Source organism: Phaenicophaeus curvirostris, chromosome 5 (assembly GCF_032191515.1).
Source record: "Phaenicophaeus curvirostris isolate KB17595 chromosome 5, BPBGC_Pcur_1.0, whole genome shotgun sequence".
Lineage (NCBI taxonomy): Eukaryota > Metazoa > Chordata > Aves > Cuculiformes > Cuculidae > Phaenicophaeus > Phaenicophaeus curvirostris.
The window spans coordinates 67,291,465-67,311,667 of NC_091396.1; the positions used below are offsets into that span (position 1 = coordinate 67,291,465).

The 20,203-nt window shown below is 44.1% G+C and overlaps 1 long non-coding RNA gene across 1 annotated transcript in view; it reads right to left on the bottom strand.

Moving 5' to 3' along the window:
- Positions 1 to 1,727: 1,727 nt before the first annotated feature.
- The window catches only part of LOC138720595 (uncharacterized), a 512,056-nt gene continuing 493,580 nt past the window's right edge, over positions 1,728 to 20,203 (bottom strand). The window contains exon 3 of the long non-coding RNA XR_011337440.1: positions 1,728 to 1,810. This is a non-coding gene — a long non-coding RNA (uncharacterized lncRNA). The remainder of the gene's footprint in view (positions 1,811 to 20,203) is intronic.

The following is a 20,203-nucleotide window of genomic DNA, read 5'->3' on the forward strand; positions in this document are numbered from 1 at the left end:
TCAGCAGATTGAGACTCCCATCCAGCTTAGTGTCGTCTGCAAACTTGCTAAGGGTGCACTCGATGCCTTTATCCAGGTCATTGATAAAGACATTGAACAGGGCTGGACCCAGCACTGATGATGTGGAGAAGTATCTGCCTGGACATCCACATTAACACTCAGGCCTGTGGTGTGTTGCCTTATCTTCTGTGGGATGTTTGAGACACTCTTTGCTGCTGTCAAAAAAAGACCCTGGCTGCGATGAGCATCTTCTCTAATTCCCTCCAGAAGAAGAGTTAAGAACATACTTAACATCAAGTGACTAAATACGAACCAGGGGTTTTTGATCTGGTGTCAGCTACCTGCTTCAAATATCTGGGAAACTGGACCAGCTTGCTAGAGCAATTAGCCTTGAGAACAGAATCAAAGTGCAATGTTTCGAACTCTTTCAGGTAGTGAAGTTGTTCCTTCAAAATGGAGATAAATCATTCCAAACAGTACATGAAAACCAGAGGCAGAGAAACAGGTTAACAGTGTGTAGAAGAGGCACAGTCTTTGGCATCCCAACCCCATCACAGTCAATGCCTTATTATTCTCCCTATGTTCTGATCAAGGAGGTGGTGCAAGTTGAATCGCAGTCTGTGGAAAGGAGAAGGAGCCAACTGCTGAACCCCTGGAGTAGTACACAGAGGTGCTGGACGCCGTGTCAGAGGCACCAAGATGCTGGGAAAGCCTTGTGCATCACTGTTTAGATGTGATTAACATCATTTTACAGTGAAATCAAAAGGGGAACACGTCTGAAGAAGCAGATAGTCTAATAAGTAAGGCATTTGGTAAATAAGACCAATTAAAAATCAAAAGCAGTACTCACCTGAAAAGGCAGATAACATGGTGGATAAGATATTTGGTAAATAGGAGAAAATAATAATGTTCTAAACCTCAATTTAGCACAGACAAATCAACACTTATGCTCTCATCCACAGCAGGTTTATACCATTTTTTAAAAAGGATTTTTTGTTCTTAATGAAAAGTATTTTTTTGCCTTCTCCTCAGATATCTAATGTCACTTTTGAGGATGCAGTAGGATCCAAATAGGTTTAAGTAAGGTGATCTCCATTTTTATTTTTTTTTTTTGCATTTAGAGCACGTGAAAGAGAGAGCTGTCATGGAAATATCTTTATGTTACTAGGACTAACTTTGCAACAAGGCAGGAATTGGAGCCCTGTTCACCAAAGCTTATGATTTAAATAGACAAGTGGTTTTGGTTTGGGGGAGAGGTGAACAGAGTGAATGAACTAGCATGCTTGGGACCCCATAACAGGTTAAAAGTGAATCAAGAAAGGAACCCGAGTACACTAAATCCCATGGGGCTAGGTGGCAAATATTTTAAGAGATGTATTCATGGGGCTCCCAGGATCTATAGAAAATGATGAAGCATGTTTTACCTAACATGTCATACGTCTTTCTGAGGTAGAGAACCTCCGAATAGCTTCAAATCCAGCCAAGAACAAGACTAGTCCCTAAATAATGTCTGGGCCAGGCTTTGGAGCTCTGGGACAAACTGGTCCATCTCAGAGGCAGTCAGAAAGCAATGGGCACCCCTTTGCTTCCATGGAGTCAGCACTGTAAGTCTGGGTGGTCCTTACTGACATACTGCACATCCCAGACCAGCTCATAGAACAGAATCATAGAATCACTTGGGTTGGAGGAGACCTTGAAGATCATCCTGTTCCAATCTGCTGCCACGGGCAGGGACACCTCCCGCTGGATCAGGGGCTCCAAGCCCCATCCAACCTGGCCTTGAACACCTCCAGGGATGGGGTGGCCACCACTTCTCCGGGCAACCTGGGCCAGGGCCTCCCCATCCTCATAGGAAACACTTCTTCCTAAGATCTCATCTAAATCTCCCCTGTTTCAGCTTAAAACCATTCCCTCTTGTCCTATCTCTGCACTCCCTGAGAAAGAGCCCAGCTTTCTTGGAGCCCCCTTTAACTACTGGAAAGCTGCTCTAATGTCTCCGTAGTTCTACCCAAGAGACTTCCTCATACATCTTTCTCTAGGAGTTAAAAGGCAAGTTTCGATCAGGTATTTTTCCTAGATTAAAGTACTACCTAAATTCCTCTGTCTGGACAAGCCCTATAGACCACAATTAGATTGGTCAGAATCACTTCCTGACATTTTTCACATTGCAGTTCAAACAAACCTCTGCAGAGCACAGCACAAAATTCATGTGATAATTGATGCAAATTTTTCTGATGCAGGAATGGTTGAAAAATGTATTTAATTTTCTCAAATTTACTTCTGCTTCAAACCGCTTTTGGAGAATTCTTGGAAGGCTTTTTGTTTATTTGCTTGTTTAATGCACAAATTGCATTAAACTGAACGTTTCAGCTCAGTGGTGGCTGATGACAGATGTCACCCAGCAGTGTTTCTCTGCCAGCAGTGGCTGAGTGTGACTCCCAAGGCCAAGTTTCTAGTTTCGGTACTTGGACAAAAAAGGAAATATGAATTAACTCACTGTGGTGTTTCAAGAGGCTGCACAGAAAATCTGTGTTCATTCAGTTCTTGTTTGAGAAAAAGCAAATTCATAGAATAATAGAAGAGATTCACAGAATGGTTTGAGCTGTTAGGGACCCTGAAGATCATCTGCTTCCAATCCCCTTCCATGGGCAGGGACACCTCCCACTAGACCAGGTTGTTCAATGCCTCATCCAACCCCACCTTGAACACCTCCAGGCTTGGGGCATCAATGACTCCTCTGGGCAACCTGTGCCAGTGCCTCCTCACCCTCACAGGAAAATATTGCTTCCTTAAATCTAATCTACATCTACCTTCTTTCAATTTAAAGCCACCTTAGTCCTGTCACTACATACCCTTGTAAAACATCCTTCCTCATCTTTCCTGTAGCCCCCTTTAAGTACTGGAAGGTCACTATAAGGTATCCCTGCAGCCTTCTCCTTGCCAGGCTGAACAACCCCAACTCCCTCAGCCTGTCTCTGCCCTCCTTTAATCCTGACCCTGAAGCTCCTCATCCATCCCCAGGTGGAGCTCCATGCACTCCAACTGGTCATTGACAGAGAGCAACACCCCTGCCTTGTCTCCCCTGCCTGTCCTTTTGAAAGAGCATATCCTTTCTTTCTGACACTCCAGTCACAGGAGCCATCCCCCCTGTGTCTCTTTGATGCCAGTAAGATCATCATTCAGGCTTCTCCTTGGCAATTAAAATGACAGTGGAATAACCAGGAGATCAATTCATTCAGAAACAGGAAGAAAAAGCAAAATATAGTACTCCACAGCCTATGTTGTATTTTCTGAAATACAATACATTCTGGTACTGATAGCAAACCTGAATAATGATAGTGTTTATTTCTAGTATCGGTCCCTTAATGAATAAACTTTGGGGTTATTGGCATAAAGGCACATGTTGCAGCTGGTAGAGATATGGGACGGGTCATGAAAGACAGAGGGATAGGCTGGATGAGACTTCGAGCAACCTGATCCAGTGGAAGGAGCCCCTGTCCATGGCATGGAGGTTGAAGCTAAATGATCTTGAAGGTCCCTTCTGATCCAAACCCTTGTGCGGGATGATCTGGTGGGTCTCTTCCAACCTGGTTATTCTATGATTCTATGTGCAGCTGGAAGAGACTTGTGAATCCAGCTCCGTGGCATTTTCAGGAATTACAATAACTGCAACTTTTTGCTGTATAGGGAGATCTTTATTTAGTTGTTGGGTCACAGCTCTTCATCTCATCTTCTGGGAGACAGTTTTCCCCCTAGATGACCTGTTTCTCTGGCTAGTAAATACCTGTGAAATTGTACATATCAGCAAATCCAGCTATAGGTTTTGATAAGAGAAATATCTACTACAAACTCAGCATTTTGATAGTGATTAGGGATGGATTTATTCCATTTTCAGGGTCTCATTCTTTGGTCTGCCATCCTATAGACCTTTTGGAAGAGGACTATCTGGTTTGCTGCGTGTTGCACAGTACGTCATGGAGAGTATCTGCCTACTTATTTCACATTATAGCCCCATATGGATAATTTTATTTTTTATCTTTGGACAGCAGACATTTTAATATGGTGGAAAACATTGGGTAAGTCTTGCGACTTCTTGAATAGCACAGAACATAGCACTTCACTCTGGGATTCTTGCCTCAATATTATGAACGTTGGTGGACCTGAGAGTATCTTAAAGGAAAATACGCACAACTCTTCAGATCTCCATAACTCTCTACGTAGAAGAAAAACTCCTTTACAGGTGAAACTAAGTGCAGAAATGTAAAAGATGGTATAGCAGCCTTCCAGTACCTGAAAGGGGCTATAGCAAAGCTGGGGACTTTTTACAAGGGCCTGGAGTGATAGGACAAGAGGGAATGGCTTTAAATTGGTAGGGAGGGTGGTGAGGCCCTGGCCCAGGCTGCCCAGAGAAGTCATGGATGCCCCATCCATAGAGGTGTTCAGGGCTAGTTTGGGTGGGACCTTGAGCAGCTTGATCTAGTGGGAGGTGTCCCTACCCATTGCAGGGGGTTTGAACGGGATGATCTTCAAGGTCCATTCCAACCCAAACCAGTCTATGATTCTGTGATTCTATGATGCTTCCAAATGAATGAACCAGAATATCCTGGTTCAAGGTAAGAACATGTCCTGTACACAAATATACGTATAATCTCAACAAACTCAATGTAAAAAGAGTTAAACACATCATCAGTAATGCAAGGAATAAAGAAAGATTGTGTGATAATGAAAGATATGACCCAATGCAGTTATCTTCATTCCTATCATAAGCAGTACCGGAAAAAAAGAGAGAAGAATTTAAATCTCATCAATAAGAACCCTGTAGCACACCTGGGGTCTAAACATCTGGGAAATGCTGTATTAGGGAAACCAGCTCCAGGCTTACAGGATGGATGAAAACTGAATGTGCCTGCCACCTGCAATTTGAAATCGCTAATTTGGAAAGATGTCTCTGTGTCATCCAATTTCAAAAGCACCGCACAGGCTGCATCGTCATTGTTATTTCTGTGATCCTAACAATCGCATCTTGGTGTGCAGGGATTTAGATGCACACAGTGACTCTGTGTCTTAAGATGAGACTCTGCGCCCCTCAGAATGTTTTTAATTCCTAACCACTAGGGGTTATATTCCCTTCTTGATGTGCTAGGATTTATATTCATAACTCCTGGTAATACTCATGGGAATTGCATGCATGAATCGCCATTCAAGAAGATGAATCCTCACAACATTTAGTTTCTGGAGTTTTCTCATGTTTCTCATCCATTAGGTTTCTCATCCTTATTAGCAAGCCCACAGTCTGTTGATGATAACTATTAAAATCTATTCATTCTCAGGTGAAGTTCTCTAATTCTTAAGGTAGGAAATTCTTTCAAAACTGGCTATACTTTGTGAATACTGATAATTACATGGAAAGGAACATCTGAGTAGGGTGTTCCACAGAATTATAGAATGTCCTGAGTTGGAAGGGACACACAAAGATTATTGAGTCTAACTCCTGTCCCTGCGTGGGACAGCCCCAACATTCACACCGTGTGCCTGAGAGCATTGTCCAAATGCCTCCTAAATATTGCCAGCCTTGGCACCATGACTGCTTCCTTGGGGAGCTGTTCCGTTGCTCCACCATCCTCTGGAGGAAGAACTTTTTCATAATATCCACCCTAAGCCTCTCATGGCACAGCTTCCTGCCATTCCTTTGGGTCCTATTGTTGGTCAACAGAGAGAAGACATCAGCGCCAAATAATCTGCAAAACTGCGTTCTGATGCCCATCAAGGTTTGCAGCTTTTGTCAAGAGAGAAGGCTGGTGGGTGATTTTTCCACCCTGAGAAATTATAGTCAGAATGTGTGTTCAAAAGTGGCTGTCAAAGCACAAAAGCAACCATGCTCCATGCAGAATTGTTATAGCAACCTTAAATCAAATTGCACTTCTTAGGCAGAGCTGCTCTTTGTATCTGTGGTTTTCTGAAACAAAATGGCTTGTGTGCACCAGTTAACAGCTTGTCTTTGTTCCCAGGGAGCGGTGCAGTTGCACCTGAGAAGTTCTAGATGATGTTAAATCTACCCCCTTCCTCCCTGTGCCCTGAAGTCTTGTTAATCTAGTCCATGTCATTTCCATCCTGCAGACATGAAGGAAACCTCCCGCACTGTGGTATATCAGTTCCAGCTTATTGCATCCCTTCAGCCGAGCTCTCGCTCCTGGGCAAGCTCTGTGAAGTTGGCCAAACACCAACTAAGAACCTCATCAAGTTGTTTTCACCCTGGAGACCGTGCGGGTCTGCCTTCTCATGGAAAACGTGTCAAGACTGCAGGGCGAAATGCTAAAATGGACTAAATAAAGCTGCACCTCCAAGATCTTTGTTTGTGGAGTCTCACAAAGATCAGCTCCTCTCCAGCTTTTTATAAAACCTCTGTGAAACCCAAAGATAAACTCATTAGGCAACGTTGCTTTGAGTGCCAGCAGCAGACAGATAACACACAGCCTTCCCTATTTGCCACCACGCAGAGCTACATCCTTCACATCAGGACAGTCTTATGAAGGAAGAAGAGCTCATTGAAGCTGAATCTTAGTGAGGCAGAGGTAATACTGTTGCTCAGAGGAAAGAATTTCAAAGACTATGTAGCTGTAGCGCTATCTCTCTTTGTTGAAGGTGTCCATTCAGCTCAGGCTTCCCTGACAGTAATCTCTTCCATAACAGCGTGCACAAGTAATATCCTCTGCTGTTTGCTTCCTTCTCCTGTCCTGTCTTCTCTGGAGGTGACCTCACCTTGTTCCTGCAGTATTTTGTCATTTTGCAGGAAAAGTGCAACAATGTGAGAGAACTGTGCGTAAAGCCATCAACATTTACAAAACTCTAGCTAGTAGGAAATGTCATCTTGTACCTTCTTAATGATGATGCATCACATCTCAAGTCCTTCAAGTGGATTTTCAGCGAATTTCAAACCAGCAGGACAAGAAAGGTGATTTTGCCCCTCTAGTCCGCTCCTGTGCTTTCTCAGCTTGAGTCCTGTGCTCAGTTCTGAAGCCCTCAGCAAAGGAAGGTCATGGATAGGATATGGATCTATTAGAGAGAGCCAGAGGAGACCGTGAAGATGATAAGAGGGCTGGAGCACCTCCCATACAAGGACAGGCTGAGAGAGTTGATGGTGTTCAGCCTGGAGAAGAGAAAGCTGCAGGGAGACCTTAGAGCAGCTTCCAGTAGAGAAAAGGGCCTACAAGGGTGCTGGGGAGGGGCTCTTTGTCAGGGAGTGCAGGAACAGGATGGGGGGGAATAGTTTTAAACTGAAAGAGGGTACATTTAGATCACATATTAGGAAGAAACGTTTTCCTGTGAAGGTGGTGAGGCACTGGCACAGGTTGCCCAGAGAAGTCATGGGTGCCCCATCAAAGTGAGTACAAGTAAAACAACACACAGCAGCAGGGCTCTAGTCCAGGCGAGGAGCCCCTCTTGATGACTTTGGTTGGTAGGTCCTGCCTTCAAGTAGGTTTTACAGGCATTGAGCATTGGTGCCCTCACTTACAGAGACTAATGAATCATAGAATCATAGAATAATCAGGTTGGAAGAGACCCACCGGATCATTGAGTCCAACCGTTCCTATGAAACACTAAACCATGTCCCTCAGCACCTCATCCACCCGTCCCTTAAACACCTCCAGGGAAGGTGAAACAACCCCCTTCCCTGGGCAGCCTCTGCCAGTGCCCAATGACCCTTTCTGCAAAAAATTTTTTCCTCATGTTCAGCCTAAACCTCCCCTGATGGAGCTTGAGGCCATTCCCTCTCATCCTGTCCCCTGTCACCTGGGAGAAGAGCCCAGCTCCCTCCTCTCCACAACCTCCTTTCAGGGAGTTGTAGAGAGCAATGAGGTCTCCCCTCAGCCTCCTCTTCTCCAGGCTAAACACCCCCAGCTCTCTCAGCCGTTCCTCATAAGACCTGTAATGATGGTGGAGTGCACCAAAGTGCTGGCTGTTTAGAAGAAATAGCCTTTCTCCCTGCATTTGCTAGGCATGAAGTTTAAATACTTGCTCCTGAAGATACAAAAAGATTTAGGCAATCCAACTAGCTGGACTTTACTCTTTCAGTTGTCCTCTACTCCCAGGCTAATTTCAAAAGCAATGAGTCCCCTCCCTGCCAGGCCTGGGCTGGATCTTCGCCTCCACATGAAATAAAAACCCCTGCTACTTTCCGGTGTGAAGCTTAAACTCTCCACTGTTCACACAGCATTTTTCTATGAGGAGTTTTCCCTTTAAAATTATCCAGTGAACCTAAGTCTGCCTTGTGTCAGTGACAAAGGATGAGATATTCTTACCCTTAAGCTTATCTGCCAGACAGTAAAGTCGTTCTGCATTTCTTTCCCTCTCCAAGTGAATTTCTCTCAGAATACCTGAAGGATGACTCTGAAATTTGCTTGTACAATAGATGAGGCTGCGAACAAATATGAAATGCTGTGACAAACATATGCAAAGGTGGTGTTTGCCCCTCTCCATGACTCATTCATAGTTATGAACCTCCAGACAAACTGGCCTATGTGTCAAGGTGAAAAAAATCAGATTTTATTCTGTCAAATAGAGAATCAGCAATAAAATATTAGAGAATTAACCAAAACTTGTCTAATTATTTGGGCTTAGGATTCAACTTAATGGGTTTTTTTCTTTTCCTTTTCTTCTCTCAGCCCTTGCCTGATACTTCAAGCACAAAACGCAGCAGGGAGAGATGTAATGGAATTTGGAGGCAACTGATGTTCAAAGGCCTCACTTGAAATGGGTCTATGCTAATGCCGAAGGTCTGTGCAAATTGGGTCAATGTCCTGTGTACTCCAAAAGGGGCAACTTCATCAGGAGTCTCTCTGTTTTTCAGGGCTGCACCTTTGAGCCAAAACCTCAAAGAGCTTTTGGCTACAACTGACCCGGCCCTTTCCAGAGCAAGATACATTCATCCTCTGAGAATCATCTGGCGCGTGTGTGGTCTCTGAGCCGGGCATGGGGAGGGCACGTTCATCCCAATGCTTCTGAGTTTAATTGCTGCCTCCTGACTCTTTTCATGAAAGGAATCTGTGCTTAAAGGCTCAGAGCCTTTTCCTTGAACTTTCTTATTCGAAATCGAGCTGATGTAACTCCCTTGTCCTTGATAGAAATACACTGGTGAATTATTGGCCAGATGCAGATTTTGATTTGACAATGAACCTCATCATATTTTCTTCTTTGTCTTCTCTATATGTCTTGATGATATATTAAAAATTGTTTTACGTGTTTGCCCATGAGACTCGTACAAAATATTTGCATAAAATAGAAATTTAGAAAAATTACTGTAAGTTAAAAAATTAGTTTTGCACAAAATCAGAGTGATGTTCTTTCTTTTTTTGAGGCAGAAAAAAAGGGTTTTCAGAAACATAAATTAAAAAGACAAAGCACTGAGAGTGAGTAAAATTAGAGTTATAATTCAAGCCCACGGGTCTTTCTGTTGAAAATGTGGGTGCCGGCATCGTATCAGCACATGTGTCTGAAACAATATATAGATATTGCTAAGGAAATATTGACACAACTGAAACTTTTCTGACTTGGAAAAAGAGGTTGTTATGTATCCCTGGAGGTTATCAGTGCTTGGTTACACTGGATAAGAAAGCCAGGGCCAAGCTATCAAAGAAACATGTAGGTGCAGTGCTGAGCACCTACAGCTGCAGACCCCATTTGAATACATTGAGGCATTAAATGCATCATATTCACAATAAGCAATAAATGCAGGTAAATGTGGAAATAAGAGGCAAGGATGAGGGGATTGGGTGAAGTGCTTGTTCATATGCAGAACAAGGCCCAAACAAAGGAGGCAATTTTTTATGGAGTCATCATTTACTGGTTGTGTGTGCCCTTTGGTTGGAAAAGGTGTTGTCATTTTTCAGGATGATCCAGACAGTTTGTTCCATCCAGGAAAAAGATAGTAGCGGAAAAGCCAAACCTCAAAAGCCTAGTTTTGGATTAGAAAAACTATGAACATTTTGTTGTGAATATGATTTGCGTGCCCTGCATTTTTTCTTTCTCCCAGCTATATTCGCTCTTTTTCTTCCTTCTGCTGACAAGCATTGCCTCTTTTGCATTCCTGGATGGCTGGTGACAAGCAGTGTTCCTCAGGGGTTGGTACTGGGGCTGGTGTTTAACGTTTGTCAGAGACATGAGGGCACCCTCAGCAGGTTTGCTGGCAACGTGAAGCTGTGGAACGAAGGGATGCTGTCTAGAGGGACCTTGACAGGCTTGAGACATGCACCCGTGTTAACCTCATGAAGTTCAATAAAGCCAAGTGCAAGGTCCTGCATCTGGATCGAGGCACTCCTAAGCACAATTACAGACTGGGCGAAGAATGGATTGACAGCAGCTCTGAAGAGAAGGTCTTCTGGGTGCTGGTGGATGAGAAGTTTAACATGAGCAGCCAACATGCACTTGCAGCCCAGAAAGCCAAACCTATCCTGGGCTGCATCAGAAGAAGTGTGACCAGCAGGTCAAGGGAGGTGATTCTGCCCCTCTGCTCTGCTCTCGTGAGACCTCACCTTGAGTCCAGCATTCAGTTCTGAAGTCCTCAGCACAGGAAGGCCATGGATCTGTTAGAGCAGGTCCAGAGGAGGCCACAAAGATGATCCGAGTGCTGGAGCACCTTCCATATGAGGACAGATTGAGAGAGTTGGGGTTGTTCGGCCTGGAGAAGAGAAGGCTGCGGGGAGACCTTTGAGCAGGTGAAAGGGAGCCTACAGGGATGCTGTGGAGGGGGCTCTTTGTCAAGGAGTACAGAGGCAGGACAAGAGGGAACAGAGACTTAAACTGAAAGAAGGTAGCTGTAGGAATCAATTTTTTATTTGTGAGGATGGAGAGACTCTGGCCAAGGTTGCCCAGAAAAGTGGTGGCTGCCCCATCCCTGGAGGGGTTCAAGGCCAGGTTGGATGGGGCTTGGAGCCCCTGATCCAGTGGGAGGTGTCCCTGCCCGTGGCAGGGGTTTGGAACTGGATAATCTTTAAGGTCCTTTCCAATCCAAACCAGTCTATGATTCTGCGATTCTATGATTCTATAATTATGTCACTGTAGAAAAACAACCAGGATTTTCACTCTTAATAGTAACGAGGTTCTACCTTATTCTTCTTTCCACGTAAATTGACTGAGATAAGTTTTCCTTCAAAGAGTGGTTCAGCAACCTGCTGTCCCTCAACAATTTCTCTCCACAACACAAAATGAGAAGAGGCTGGTGTTGCATCTTGAGGGATAAATACGGATATTTCAGGTGAAATGGAAAAATAGCACTGACAGCCTTGGAAAAAGCGATGCACGCATCCAGCGAGGGACCCATCACGCGCGTTGGCAATATGCTACGTGCTCACAGGTTGGTGAGTGGTTTCTCTGTGAAACAGAATAATGGCTATGAACTCAGTGCAGATTCTACCTAAATACTGTAAATGAACTTCAGGGAAAAGAGTGTTTTTCTTTTTGATCAACCATATCTCTGGCAATATAATGAGCACAATTACCCTTGCTTGACTATGCAACATTATTCTGCTTTGCCAGTTAATTGCTGATGGTATTTTCAAGCTTATTAAAACCAGACAATGTATTAACATATGCTTAATCAGAGTTTTCTGATTAAACATATAGAATAATATCTTAGGTCTTCTCCATAATTTGTCTCATTTTCTTCATTTTTACAAACACATATCAAAATCTAAGAAAGTCTACTCTGCGTCCCAAAGTGTTCCTTCTTCAGTACATGAATGAACATTTTATATTAGTGTTGACAAGCAACCGTGTTTGTTATCAGAGGCCCATATCTGCAAACTTCTGCATACCTCTACATCTGACGATGATTTTGGAAGTTAATTGTTAATCCAGGTATCAATAAGGGGTAAACTCTAATTACAGTAGTAGTTGTAGCAGCAGTAGGAGAATTATCACAGAATTACTACAGCCTGATTGTGGCTTATTGTGCTTTTTAAAAAAACATCCAAGATTATTTTCATCCTCAAAGAATTTTCACTGTAAGTAGAATTTTATAGCCACCAAATGGGTGAGCAGAAAAAAATACTTAGACAACACAGATTAAGAGAAGAGGTAGTGGTCTCATCAAACTTACTGCCAAATGTTTTGCCTTGAATACATACAGGAGCTGCTATCCTTCTGCAGTTCAGCTGTTCATCAGTGTTTGGGACAAGACAATCTGAAAACATCTTGCCGACCAGGACTGCAAGAGTATCAATTTCTCTTTGGTCTGCTTGGTGCTGGAATTTCACACTCCCATTACCAGTATAAGCATCAGGAGGTGTAAATTGCAGGAAAAACCCTTGCAATCCAGAAACAGGACTATATTTGCAGTATAAAGTCAATAAGGTACAAGTAGGTCTTTGTTGCATGTTTGTGCCCAGTGTGAGTGCCCAAAGTGACTCAAAAAACCTTGGTGGAATTAGAAGGTATGAAGAAAAAGGCTAAATAGAGTTTATTCAGTTCCTAATGCAGTTCCTTCAAAGGCAGGGTGAAATTGAAATGTGTCTGTGTTTCTGCAGCTTCCATAGTACTCTTGGCACTAGCAAGCCTCTGTCATGTCCTGCAGCTGCAGTCTGGATGATTCAATGTGGTGGTGGTCAGCCATCGTTTCTTCCCCATCCTGGGAACTCGCTGGCCTCAAAACCTGCTGACAGCAGCTCCCAACTGGTGATGGTGTGGTGGGACACTGGGACATCTCAGCCATGCTCTCTCCTGATGCATTAGAGTGACCAGGAACTGTCTTTTCAGCTCTGTGCTTTTAGGATGAGTCTCTCTGGCTGTGCTCACTCTGTGTTCAATCTTTCTTTCAATCCACTTGGTGGGTACTTTGTTCTGACTCTGAACTTGTGGCTCTGGTAACACATGAGTTCTGGTGCTTCCTCCCAGCAGAACTGAAAAAGCATCTCTCTAGCCTTGTGAAATGGAGTATCATTGCCTACATTGTTTGAATCCTCTTGATCTGGAGAGATCTGTGGGATTTTGAGTACGGAGATATTCATCTATCGGTGGGTCAGAGCCTGTAAGCATGAACTTTATAACAATAACCATGAAACCGAGCAGAGTCTTGATCGCAAGTGTAAGGGGGAGTTATACATAGTTTTCCCTGACCTCTTGGGATCCAGGCATTTATCTCTCTGCTTAATTGAATGAATGGGAAATTAGATAAAACTTTGCAGAGTAAATCTTTTAGCAAATGTGATACCCAAGTAAAAAATTTTTAGCGGGCTCTGCATTTTCACAGCTGCTCCTTTGTTTTGTGGAGGTGTATTTTGAATGTAAGTCCTGCTTACATTGCATCCCTATTAATTCTACTGTACATATTAAATGTCCTCTTTGTAGTGTGTAAAACCAGAAGGGAGACTAAAAACAAATAGCATGTGTTTAAAATGTTTTATGGAAGGCAGCACCAATATTTTCTGAAAGACTCCGTGAGTCCAAGGCACCGCTCTCTGATAACAGTGTTATTGTTCAAGGCCCAAACTAGAACCTAAAATAAAGTAGGAAATAATGGAAAAGAATAGACAGAATAGGCTACTTGGCCTTTACAAGAGACAAGAGACAAAATCAAAATAAAACCAGCATATAGATATGACACAAAAAAATGTTGCTTGCTTCTCTAGCAGCCTACTTGCATCAGAGATTTAAGTCCCGCTTGAGCTTAATAGCAAAGAAGTAAAAGTTATTTCCTTTTTTATCAGTGAATTCTGAATGTCATTAGGAGTAACATTTATGTCCTATGTTTTCACATTCCCCTTGCAATGAGTTCAGAGGAGGCTACGAAGATGGTTCGAGGGCTGGAGCATCTCCTGTACAAGGACAGGCTGAGAGAGTTGGGGTTGTTCAGCCTGGAGAAGAGAAGGCTCCAGGGAGACCCTAGAGCAGCTTCCAGTACAGAAAAGGGCTCCAGAAAAGCTGGGGAGGGGCTCTTTATTAGGGAGCACAGGGACAGGACAAGAGGGAATGTTTTATGGCCTCAAGCTCCGACAGGGGAGGTTTAGGCTAGACGTTAGGAAAAAATTCTTTACAGAAAGGGTCATTGGGCACTGGAACAGGCTGCCCAGGGAGGTGGTTGAGTCGCCTTCCCTGGAGGTGTTTAAGGCACGGGTGGACGAGGTGCTGAGGGATATGGTTTAGTGTTTGGTAGGAACGGTTGGACTCGGTGATCCGGTGGGTCTCTTCCAGCCTGGTTATTCTGTGATTCTGTGATTCTGTTTTAAGCTGAAAGAGGGAAGATTGAGATGAGATCTTAGGAAGAAATGTTTTCCTGTGAGGGTGAGGAGGCCCTGTGGAGCTTGCCTGAAGTCATGGCTGCCCCATCCCTGGAGGTGTTCAAGACCAGGTTGGATGAGGCTTTGAGTGAGTGGAAGGTGTCCCTGCTCATGGCAGAGGGGGTTGGAACTGAATGTTCTTCTTTATGAGTCCATGATTCTGTGATATGTGTCCCATACATATGCTGTGTGATGCGCATATGAAAGGAGGGTTGTGGAGAGGAGGGTGCTGGCCTCTTCTCCCAGGTGACAGGGGAGGACAAGGGGGAATGGCCTCAAGCTCCGCCAGGGGAGGTTCAGGCTGGACATTAGGAAAAAAATTTTTCACAGAAAGGGTCATTGGGCACTGGCAGAGGCTGCCCAGGGAGGGGGTTGAGTCACCTTCCCTGGAGGGGTTTAAGGGACGGGTGGACGAGGTGCTGAGGGACATGGGTTAGTGTTTGATAGGAATGGTTGGACTCGATGATCCAGTGGGTCTCTTCCAACGTGGTGATTCTATGATTCTATCTTTTACCCAGTGCACTTCGGAAAATAGGTTTGCTGGAACCTGTCCACAGCAGCTACCCCAAGAGCTTCCTTAGCAAGTGACTTTCCACATGCAACTGGATGTTCTCCCATCCCATGAACAATCCACACACAGAGTGGAGGGGAATCATGAGCTGCTCCGTGGTGGGATTGCTTCTGGGTATTTTGTCAACTCACCCCAGTTGCTTTCAAGCTCTCTCTCGTGACAGGACACAAATTTGCACTTCCAATCTTGATACTGAGGAGAGACCACAGCATGCAAGCTTCAAGTTACTCTATGAGTGGCATGGACCAGCCTTACCAGAAGACACCAACAGTCATGCTAAGACTTACCACAGTTGTGTTAAGAAAAGCTGATACATCCAGCCGTCCTAGAGTCAATGCCTAGATAGCTGTGATACACAAAACCTCTGGGAGAGGCCTGGTTGAGGAAAAAGCAGCATGACCATCATGTCCCACATGTCCTAGACATCCCTAGACAAAAGCAGGTGGTAAAATTTGGGGCATCTGTCAGATTATTTAATAATGTGTTGGAAAGGCTGACTAACCCACGAGAGGTTGGAAAAAAATACACTCTTCTGAGTGTGTTTTCTTTGGTTGCAGCTGTGCCTCCAGGTCTCTGCTTACCAAAACAAATGGTAGAATCTGTCTGTCATAGCTGCTATGGCAGGAAAACACTGAGCAAAAGTGACAGACCCAGAGAGGAAGACGATGGACTCAGCGAAGGCACAGGGAACTGGACTGAGGCAGAGGAGAGGCACTTTGCCAGTCAGGGGAGATGCAAAATGTACCACCTGCTACCACAGAAGTAATTAAATTGCACTCCAGAAATGGATAGTCCATATCCAAGTGAGGCAAAACTGATCTCGTACAGATCTGTTCCAACCTGGAGAGTTATTACATCTCTCTATTTCTAATTACGCTGTTACCCAGTATGATGCCAACTCCAAAGGCAGAACCTGTGTCACTAAAGAACCTTTTCGTTGTGGAAACAATGATTAGTGAAGGCAGTTATTTCTCTTGAGAAATTTTGGAAATAGTTCCTTTTTCTATCTGAACCACCTATCATTTTTTAACAACAAAAAAAAAAAGGAATAAAAAAACTTTTAAAACCAAATCTGTGTTTTTTTAATTATTATTTTTAGGATAAATACTCAGTTTGAGATAAGACATTAACAAGACTTTTACCAAAAAATTGCATTTTTACAGGAAAGGAAATAGTTTTTTTTCCATATGTAACTGTAAAACATCAAAAGAAACAGAAAGCACCAACAAAAATTTCATATCTGTCCAAAAAGTAATTTTTTTTATAGGAAAATTCCGATTAAGAAGTTGAAACAGCCATAGTGGTCAAATTAATGGCCTTTCATTTCTATACTGTCCACCTCCTTCAGAAAAGCTGTTTCTCCGAGATATGAGACAATGCATAACTGTACAGATAGAACAAAACTGCTTTGACAGTGACATCTGGACCATCTACACCAGTGAAGATCACACGCTCATCCAATTGAGTTGATTATAGATGATCAGCTGCCACGCGCTGTTGGCCAAGACTAAAATTCCTTCAAGAAGAGCTGCCCAGTCAACTTGATCCCTTGAGTGAGATAGAGTATGAGTGTGTCTTGTTATAGATGTACCTCTACATGCCAGCTTTATCTCCTTTCTCACAGACGCCACCAATCTCCAGAAGAAAGGAGATGAAGACATGGGAGAGTTAATATCATTGTGTGCCTCACCTCACCGATCCACTGGTGCCCATCCCTATCCCAGACTGATCCACTTGTGGTGTTCAGCTCCTAGAGTGATGCTGGCAGTCAAGGTTGCCTGAATGGTTTTCCTCATAGGAAGAATTGACACTGACTTGGCAGTGGAGGATGTTTGCTTAACTTGTCCAAAGTCATACCATGTTCTTCCTCACCTTTCTCGTGTACGTATGATTTTAGTGGAGCAAAACACTGATGGGCAAATCAAGCTCTAATGGGTGTTTTGATTTCATAGAATCGTAGAATCATGGAATCACTAGGTTAGAAAGAACCCACCGGATCATTGAGTCCAACCATTCCCATCAATCACTAAACCATGCCCCTCAGCACCTCGTCCACCCGTCTTTGAAGCTCTTCCAGGGAAGGTGACTCAACCACCACCCTGGGCAGCCTCTGCCAGTGCCCAATGACCATTTCCGTGAAAAATTTTCTCCTGATGTCAAACCTTTGAGACCCAGTAAGATGGGAGACCTTTATGAACAAGCAGAAATGCGTGCTCAGGGCTGGAGCTGCAGCCAATTTAGTGACTGACTTGTCGTGCATGGGGTATCTTTGATCAGGAGTCCAGATTTACAGACACGTTCACACTGGAGTGGTTGTTTCTACTGGTGAAGCCACTGCAGTTTGCTCTGCCTTCGAGCACGCAATGGCTTGTGTCTGAGGGGAGAAGAAGAGTAAAGTGCAGGCACTTTTGCTGTGCCTGTTTTTAGCATAACTGTGCCTTAGAGATGTTTTGTTCTGCGTTTCAGGGCGAGGGCTCTGGGCCCTGGGCTCTGGTCTTGATCTGAGTCAAATGCCAGCAGGAATGCTGCAGTCAAATTTGACAGCTGCATGCATTCACATGCCAGTTCCCCTATTTTAAACCTTCATGTTTAAAACAGGCATTTCCAAACACGTCACCACCACAATGTCTGCTTGTTTATTTTACCAAAAAGATACTGTTTGGCCCTAATTTACACTGCAGGGAGTGGGCTGGGGCAGGAATGAGGAGTTGCGGAGTGAGGCCCTATATCACATCTCTGCAGAAGAACCTGATCAGGTGTCTCTGGAACATGCTCTCTAGCTGTGACACCTCTGCAGCGTGCACTGAGCTCCCAGGAGGAAATGCAGTCATGCAAGGGATGGTGATGTCTATCCTGCTCCTCTCCAAGGTCTAGCTTTCCATCACACCCTTCTGCTACTTATCTGGCTGGTGAGGAAACTCTCCATAATTCTTTTCAGGTATTTCCTACCTTGATCTCTCCTAGCACAACAGCACCGTGCCATGGACCCATCACCATCAGGAAGGTCCTATTTATGGGGGCATTTGGAGGGACAAGGGTGCTTCTGATGCTGATGGGAGCTCATCTTCTTGTCCTCCCTCAATTTCCATCCACGATTTCAGGGCAAGGACACGTTGGTGGTGTCAGGCAGTGACGAGGTGTTTTCACAGAGTGCTTAGTGCAGTGATTTTTCCCTGTCTGCCTCACCATGAAGGGCAGCTTTCTGCTTGGCATTGTTCTGCTCCCTAATCTCGGTCATGTGCTCTTTGGCATCCAGATTCACGGTCGTAACCATCCAGCACTTTGATATTTATTCCGTGTCATTCGATCGGTGTGGGAGGGGGCAGCTTTTTCCTCCCCACCCCTTTTCTGCTCAATGGTGTGGTGGCAAATAGGCTGGATATAAGGAGCCAATCACAAAATTGCTGCCGGAAGGAAAGGATGAGGAAGAAAAACCCAAACCCAGAGAGTAACATATACAGCTATATTTTATTGGACAGGCATAGTTACATCCCTCTCCCAACAAAGCCCTAGAAGGGTTCAGACCCAGCCCTTGCTCATCGCAGGTCCCCCTGTGCCCCACGGGTGCCACCCCACACTCCGCTCCGCCAAGTGATGCTCGAGCAGTTCACCCCAGCCCTCAGACAAAAACTTTTGCTGTCGTATCACAGGACACGGTAATCTCCTATATCCTCTCTCTGTAACCCAGAAGCTGCCTCCCCCTAATATTTTACATATTCCCTAAATTCGTTTGCAAGAGGGCAGGAGAGGAGATAACGGCGGTGAGTTGAGCCGAGTGGGAACTGCTGACTGACAAAGTGTGTAGTGCAGTACGGGTTCTTTCTGGCTCTCTAATTATCCCTTTCCTTCTTGACTCCAGTATCACATGTAGCCATGTGTAGAATCATAAAATAATTATGCAGTGTACAAGCTTTCTGGGAGCATGTACCACTGTTTTCCTAATTCTTTATCGCTCCCATTGATCGTGGCGTGTGTGCATTGATCCAAGTCGGCCATCTGGTTGGGGAAGATAAGCGTGCGAGTGTCTTTGCATTGCACTGTCACTCAGGGAGGGGGGTACATTTTGGCTGTAGGGAATTACAGGGGCAGGATTAGCCCTCTTCCTAGGAGTAAACTGAATTTTAAATGTAGTGTTGCAGCTGCGTGGACCATGTTGCTAACTTCTGGTTTTGCCCATAGACTGGATGGATATTTTTTATTATTATTATTATTGTTATTTCTTTCTCTTTCCTGCTCAGACTGTATTTGGAGATAGAGATATGGCTTGCATTAAATGGAAGGGAGAGAAAGGGAAAAGAGGAATGTCCTTCTCTGCACATACTAGACTTGCGAGTGGCTGCTGTGTTACAGGATTTTGAAATGGCAAAACCAGCTTTTAAATGCAGGCAAGAACCTGCTGGATTGAATGCATTTCGCAATAAGAATCATTGGTCCAAGAAAGAAAAAAATAGAAAAAAAAGATGAAGTTATCAGCCTATGACAGGAAATTAAAGAGTGGACATTAACCAGTTCTTCTAACTTTGGTTAATCAAGACAAATAACCCTAATCGCGTGCTATCAGGATGTGTACATTTAATAATCAGCAAGAAAACAATGGGGATGTTTTTTTTTCTTAATTTATTTCTTTTTTTCTTGCCTGCCAGCTTTCCGCTTAACAATGGGCATCTCCTGCGGTCGCTCAAACTTAGCTGCAATATTTTAGCGAAATGGCCGTTGTTGTGCGTGCGTGTGTGCGCTCTCGCACCCCTGGTCGTCCTTTTGTAAAACACGATGGTGGCCATTGTTGTCTCATATTCTGCAAACGCATGGAAGGTGCCTCAAAAGCCTTTCCTCTAAAATTGAACAATTCTGTCAAAAAAGATTAGTTCTATTTTGTCTGCTGCTTGCTGACTATTCATGAATGTAAAGAGAGAGGGCTTGGGTGTCATACTAAGTTGCTAAGGTGGCTGGCTTTCGGCTATTGACTTGAGGATACCAAACCAGAGCCTACAAAAGAGCAGCCAGAAGGAGAGGAGAGAACTGGTCTGCCATGTGTTTCAGCTATACCTTCTTTAGCTGCCCATTTATTTCTTTTGTTGCCACAACTTTTATTGTCATACAGTTGAAAAAAATGTTAGACACAGGCTTCAGGCTGCACCAAGCAGAAAAAAGGATTAGCATATCACTAGGATCATCTTACACTGAACCAAATTCTTTTCAGGATGTATAATTAGTGAATACAGTCTTCCCTCCCCACTCCCCCCGCACCTTTTTTTTTGGAGAGGGTAGGGGGAGCCTATGGATAGGGAAAATTAGCTCAGATCTCTGGGTAGGAAAAGAGAAGAAAGGAAAAGAAAAAGTTCCCTACTTTCAGAGAGTATTT